Consider the following 7,702-nt stretch of genomic DNA (forward strand, 5'->3'; position numbering starts at 1 on the left):
TCTCTCTCTTTCTCTCTCGTGTGTGTGTGTTTCTCTCTGTGTGTTTCTCTCTCTCTGTTTCTCTGTCTCTGTGTGTGTGTGTTTCTCTCTCTGTGTTTCTCTGTGTGTGTGTTTCTCTCTCTCTCTGTCCCTCTCTCTCTGTCTCTCTCTCTGTTTCTCTCTCTTTCTCTCTCTCTCTCTTTCTCTCTCTCTCCCCCGCTTTCTCCTCTCCTCACAATGTCAATTTGTTAGTCACATTTTTATTTTCACTCCAAGAAACATGGCTACAACCCAATTAGCAACAAAGGAGGAGCCACAAAGGGCAATAAGCCCCACAATATGGAGAGTGTATACAGGAAAATATGCATTTTAAAAGCACATGGCAAAATGGATTGCCGACCTAATCATAATTGTGGAAAGTAGAGGAATCAGAGCACAATGGGTAGACACAAGATGGCGAGGTGTGGTCTCTAGAAAGGGAGATTCTGGGTGATGTTTTTCTGTTTTTCCATTTTCAAAATTTCCTGAAATGAGGCAAATCTGAGGATCTATAAAGAAGCCTTCACAAGTTTGAAATCCCAGCAAACTCATTGGCCCACCCTTTAGCAAACTGTGAGACACTGGGCAAGTTACCTGAGCCCTCAGAGTTGGGTTTCTTACCTGCCGAACAGAAATCATATGTTTAGCTCACAGTACTGTTTTGATATAATTGTCGTATTATAATTATTAGAATATCATAAGCAGCCAATGCACATTATCTATTTCCACTAAGGTTTACCAAATCTGCCTTTTACATTAGGACAAATAACTGTTTATTATTTTAGTTTATTTTTATAAGTATTTGGCCTGCATCTATGTCCGTGCACCAACTGCCTGTAGTACCCACAAAAGCTAGAAGAAGGTGTTGGAGCCCCTGAGATTGGAACCGCAGATCCTTGTGAGTCTTCCTGTGGGTGCCGAGGATCAAACCCAGGTCCTGTGCAAGAGCAGCCAGTGCCCTTAACTTCTGAGCCATCTCTCCAGGCCTGGAGACAAGGAACATTTTCAAATCTAACATAAAGCTTTTCACAGCAGAAGGTGGTGTCATTCGTTGAGCCTTTAACTGGGAAAGTTCACGACCCCAGGTCGGAGACAAGCAGGTCAGGGCCATGGTGCAAGCAGAAAGCAGTCACACCTGATCCAGAGCAAATAGCTGATCCAAGTCATTCCAAGACAGGCCTTTGGCGTAAGCCGCTAGCTTCCCCAAGGTCAGGGCCCGCATGGGGGTGGTGCAAGGGCCCCCCCCTCCTGGCTGCCGCCCCTGCAGCAGCTGGCGTGCCCATGTGATGGATGGGGATTACAGCAGTTTTCCAGAGACCAACAGAAGGCAGGCTGTGTCCTGATAAGCTGTAACAACAGTTGTAAAGTTCTAAGGAGACCGGAGGGTCCCCGCAACCACACACTTCCCGCGGCCGTGGCTGCGTAATTATAGCATTGACAGCTGGGCAGCCCAGGGACATGACTGGAATAGACCAAGGCTTGGGCATATGGTACCGCTAGTGGCAGGGCCAGCCTCCCGCCCCTGCTGGCCAGGTTCAAGCTGTATCTTCAGGCCTGGCAGTCAGGAGACCGTTAGAGACTAACATTGTGCAAGGGAGTGGGCCCAAGAGAGGGACAAGGCTGTAGTTTCCAAAGCTTTCAGGGTATCCAGTGCTAGCACACAGTAGGCATTCTGAAATCACCAGTTCAGTCTGGCATGGCAGTGATATGTTCCAGAACATTCCATGGCTCTTCACTGCTGAGTCCATGATTTGAAGCCCGAGCCTTCCAGCTCACAGAACATTCTCTGGCCCCTACCCTTTTCAATCCACTCACTGACTCTCAGGCTCTGGAATCTCCTGCTGCCCGGAAGAAGGAACTGATTATTTTTCCTGCTGCCTGCAAGACCACCCCTTGGTTTTATTTCCTTGTAAAGAGGGGCTGTATCTTCCTCACTCCACGTGAGATCATTCGTTCGATCACTGGCTCAATAAATTGAGTGTCTGTGAGAGGCCAAGGGTTAATGAAAACAAAGTGCCTCAGAGAAACAGCTTCGGGATCTATTTGGGACCTCAGTTTCAGAAAGTTCAGCCCATGGTCATCCCACTTGAGAGAGGAGCAAGGAGAGGGAGAGAAACAGAGAGAAGGAAGAGAGGTGGTAGAGACAGAGACTGAGATACAGAAAGACAGAATATGCCAGAAGGGACCGTGATAAGGGACCCTTCAAATGCCAGTCCCCAGTGACCCACTTCCTCCATCCAAACCGCAGTGCATAGTGGTCCACTCAGGTATGAATTCATTAGTCATTAGCAAGTGAATTCATCGATTGCCCAGTCACCTGTAACTCCAGTCCCACTGCTGGGGACCATGCCTTGAACACATAAGCCTTCAGGGGTACACTCAGCCACGAACCGCCACAGCCATAACTCTGCCAGATACTGACTGGGACAGACACCATTTGAGGGCTCAGACTAGAATAAGGGGGAAAAAGCTACCAAATGAGAAACAGCGAAGTAAAACCTTGGGATTTAAACCACTATAAGGTGCTATACCATGTAGTAAGGGGACCTAGGTGAGTCTTAAGAAATTAAGGAAGGCCTGGAGAGATGGCTCCGTGGTTAAGAATACCCATGGCTCTTCAAGAGGACCCAGGTTCATTTTCTACAAAAATGCTATCTCCCAAGCATCTGTAACTCCAGTTCTAGAGGATCTTCCGGCCTCCTCAGGCACCGGGCTCTCACACGGTGCACAGACATACATGCAGATAAAACACTCACATACATAAAATAAAAATAAGTAAATATTTAAGAAATCAAAGTTGGCTTCCTGACAAAAAATAAGTAAGTGCTGGGCTAGTGAGAACTAGGGCTAAGAGTATGTACCTCTGTCATACTGTGTGCCCTTAGCAAGTGACAGGCCAATACCAGGCATGTGTGTACACACACATGCACACACACAGGAAGCTAATGACCGTCATGAGTGTGGATGGCAAGATGATGGAAGAAAGAACAGACCTGTACGAGGGACAACCCTGGGTGAGCCATCTGATGGGCCACAGGAAGACAGGGAAGTTACAGGTCACAAGATGGCATGACCAAGGTGAGTTCTATAAGGAATATTCTGGTGTCCTTTAGAATATTCTGGTACAAAGGGGGGCAGCTTTGCTCAGAAGTCATCCGACATCACGGGCATGACTATGTTCTATTTGTTGACTGAGCTAACAGGAAGGGAGCAGAAGAGGAGGGTCCAAGCTTTAGGTCTCCGCCCCCTAATTCTTCAACATAACATGGTCCATTCTGCAGTTCTGAAAGGAGACCCACTTCCCCACACACCCCCAAGCATCTTCATCATCTGCAAACACCTGCAGAAAGGGATGCAGGTGGCTCCCTGCCTCCCACCCAGAAGTTGCTCATTTAGGTGGCAGGTAGGGTAGCGGGGACTTTTAACTACAGTGAAGACTCCTACAGGCCAGTGAACCAGAAGGAGAGCATACTCCCCAAGGAGATGGCGATGCCCGCCTGTGGGTGCCGTTCCTGTTCTGTCCTGAGCAGCCAGGAGGCTATAGCTCAAGTGCTGTCTGGGTATACAGTTAAACACCAACTCTGCTATCGACATGATGTCGATGAAGAGGGATGCATCAGGCTCCTCCACCACCGTGCACATCCTGTGCCCCACATTGATTAAGCTTCCCGGTCCTCTTCAGCACTGCCAGCCGCTCCACGCCTGCCACTCTGCCTAGGGAGCTGTTCTCCATCACAGCTGTCAATTAAGAATTGTCAGGCTGAGAGGATCACCAGACAAGTCCTGAATACTTTCCCCAAACCTCAAAAGCCAAATCCCCAGGACTTTAAATAAAGAAATGAGGATGAATATTTTCCAGGAGGTGTTTTGCAAACATGACAATATGCCCCTTATAGAGAATGTTGAGAATAGTCCATTCAAACATGCAAACCCAAAAATGTAAGCTCCGCGATCCTCTCTCAGAATTAAGTATTGATAACTTTTAATCCCATTCACATTCCTCAGTGTGTGCATGCACATATGTGTGTGCTAATGTAGAGGTATGCAAAGTTTAACTACAGTGTGCCTTTCATCAGACATCCTATATCTTGGTTGGGGTTTCTCTGGCTGTGGTGAAACACTATGACCAAAAACAACTTGGAGAGGAAAGGATTTATTTCAGCTCCGAGTTCCACATCACAGTCCCTCATTGAAGAAAACCATGGCAGGAACTCAAGGCATGAACCAGGAGGCAGGAGCAGATGCAGAGGCCGTGAAGGAATGCTGTTTACTAACTTGCTCCTTATGGCTTGCTCAGCATGGCTGCTAGTGGCACCCAGGGCCACCTGCTCAGGGATGGTACTACCTGCAGTGAGCTGGGACCTTCCATATTTGTCACCAATCAAGAAAAGGTACCATAGGCTTGCCCACAGGCCAATGGGCAAGGACATTATCCCAGCCCTCATGGTGACACAAAACTAGCCAGCACATCCTGAGACTGGGTTCGTGGCAGTGAACTGGTTCTTACAGCATCATATGACTGTCAAGCATTTTCTGCCAGGTGACTGTCACATGCTTCATCCATCCTTCAGCTATCCCAACTGAAGTCTGTGGTAACTCTTACCATCGCTACTGCAATGAACGCCCGGAGGATAAATCTCGAAAGAAGAGTAGTCGATTTCATGAGGTTTAGTATAGGAATGAGAATGGCCTGTTGAAAGAATATTAACACTTTGCTTTACATTATGAATTTGCTTTATTGCAAAATGGAACTTCTAATGTATAGATTTAGAGCAGAAGATGCAGCTGCACAGAGGTAGAGCACCTGCCTAGAACACCCCAATGATGGGCTGAGGTGTGTCTTCAGGGTTGAACACTTACCACAAAATATACCAGTGATGGGACAATGGTAGACCACTTGCCTAGCATTCATTAGACTCTAATTTCAATCCCCTGTACCATGAACACACAAAGATGCACCCACTTATTCTCCCAGCAACAGAAAAGACCCTTGCACTTGATTTTTTTATTTGTTTGTTTTACTCTTTGGGGGCCCACCACCCAGCTCCCAAATAAATACATGGAGATTTATTCTTACTTATGAATGCCTGGCCTTAGTTTAACTTGTGTTTAGCCAGATTTTCTTAAATAATTCCATCTACCTTTTGCCTCTGAGTTTTACCCTACTCTGGTCTATAGACCTTTTTTACTTCTTACTCCGTGGTTGGCTGTGTGACTGGGTGGATGGCCCCTGGCATCTTCCTCTCTTCCTCCTCCTTTTCTCACTCCTCTCCCTTTTCTTTTATTCTGCTTGTCTGCTGCCTGGCAGCCTGGCCTATCCCTCTCTCCTGCCTATTGGCCTTCAGCTCTTCATTAGACCAATCAGATATTTTAGTCAGGCAAAATAACACAGTTTCACAGAGTTAAACAAATACAGCATAGAAGAATGAAAACACATCTTTACATCATTTAACAAATGTTCCACTGCATAAATGAATGTAGCTAAGATTCCACAACAGCCCCTTTGCAACTATTCCAAATACTTTTGTTGTGTAAAAGACATAGCAACACGTGGATAAGAATTATGGGACAGCCTGCAATCCACACACACTATGGGAGGTAGGGGGGGCAACATACCGAGGAAGAAGATTCAAGAAGGTTCAAAAATGGCAGGGTTACACAGCTAAGACAGATGGGGCACTCACGTCATACTCCTGCTTACCCTGCTACCAGGAGTTGACACTTATCTAGAATGCTCTGCATTCTGGATCTATTCAAATTGTTCCTTTCGATTATCATTTCTTGAGGTCTGGCAAGGTTAAATTTCTTTATATCATCAACCATGGTGATAGCTTGCTGTAGAGTTTTCTGGTCATGTGTTTTAGATATTTTCTGTTGTGTGTTTGCCCATTTGTTATTGGTTTATAAGTACTTATACATGGTATTCTGTTGTGTGTGTTTTTTTTCTTATTGGTTTATAAGTACTCATATATGGTATGAATATGAAAAGCTTTTATTGCAAAGCTACCTCTTCCCTGTTTGTGGTACAGCATGTGGCGTTGTAAATGATCCCCTTGTATAAAGGGTTTTATTATTCTAGGTAATCATCTCTATTAGTCCTCTAGCCCATATGGCATGCTTTCATACGCTACTCTCAAGCAGTACTTCTGTGCAGAGATTTCAGATTAATATTCCCGTGAGATTTTAATTTTACTTTACATTTATTTTCATTGTATTCTACAGGGAAAAACACGTGTATCATGATTTGAACGTGGTGGTCAGAGGACAACTTGCAGGAGTCAGGTCCCTCCTCCCATGTGTATTTTATGGATTGAAGTCAGATCAATTAGTTTTGTCAGCAAACACCTTCATCTACTGGCCCATCCTGATACCCCAAATGCTAATGCAGTTTCTCAAACTCTTTCTGTGGTTTCAGATTTCACATTTAGCATTCTACAAATCTGAAAATTGTTACTGGGCATTGTACTATAAAAGAAAAAAATTCCTTTACAGATAAGACCCAATTTAATTGACAGAATCATTCATTTATTTTTAAGACTTAATCAAAATGTAAGAGATAGTTAGTAATAAGCCTGAGCTCCCAGCTGAGAATTTATATTAAGTTTCTGTATGGTAATTTAGAAGCAGCTATGGAGACAGGGAGCCAGAGGTCAGGAGGGGAAAACTCTGCCTACATCTCTCATCCATCGCTAATTAAGAAGATGCACCACAGGCTTGCCTGAAGCCTGATATTATGGAGACATTTTCTGAACTAAGAGTCCCTCTTCCCAAACAGTTCTTGTTTGTGTCAAGTTGACATAAAAAACAACCAAAAAAAAAAAACCTATTCAGCACAAATGGCAGAGTACATTTTCCTATTTACATTCCTACCTTTTAAATTTAACTAATAGTTTGGTTGTAAATATGCTTTAGAGTATATATCTTTCTGTGCTAAGTCATCTCACCAGCCCCTTATTCTTTTTAGAACATCTTCTATATGTATCTTGTGGCCTTCATGCTGGATTTTTGTTTATTTCACTTGCTGGTGTACAGGTTATTTTTAAAACTCATGATCTCCTTTGTATGTAGAAAACTAGAGCTCTTGATTATGTTCCTTTTCTCATCTTTACTAATCTTTGAGAGTTTCTTACAATGTATTTTGACCACCTTCACCTCTCCCTTAACTCCTCCCAGATCCACCTCCTTCCCTACCCATCCCACTTGGTGTCCTCATTTTTTTTTTTCACCGAGTCCAATTTGTGCTGTCCGTACACACCTGGATATGTAGCCCTCACTAGCATACCGTGGCCACACCGCTAAAGGAAGCTGACTCTCCCTTTTCCAGAAGCTATCCATTGCCAGTGGCTCCTCAGCTAGAGATGGGATGTCACGCCCGCCTCCCCTCTGCCTGCTGGGATTTGGCCTGGCCTATTCACGCTGTCAAAACTGCTGGAGCTGATAGGTGCATCTGTCTGGTTAAGTTCAGAAGATGCTGTTTCCTCGTAGTTATCCCCCACCTCTCTCCCTTTCCACATCTCCTCTTCCGTGACGATTCCCGAGCCATGGGAAGAAAGGACATGATACAGTTGTCCCATTTAGGGCTGAACATTCCAATCTCTTCCCTTATTCTCTGTCCCTCAACCAGCTGTGGTGCTTGGTGTGAATCACCATCTGCTTCAAACAGAAATTTTTATCGTATTCTTAT

The sequence above is a fragment of the Microtus ochrogaster genome, unplaced genomic scaffold, assembly GCF_000317375.1.
Source record: "Microtus ochrogaster isolate Prairie Vole_2 unplaced genomic scaffold, MicOch1.0 UNK32, whole genome shotgun sequence".
Taxonomy (NCBI): Eukaryota; Metazoa; Chordata; class Mammalia; order Rodentia; family Cricetidae; genus Microtus; species Microtus ochrogaster.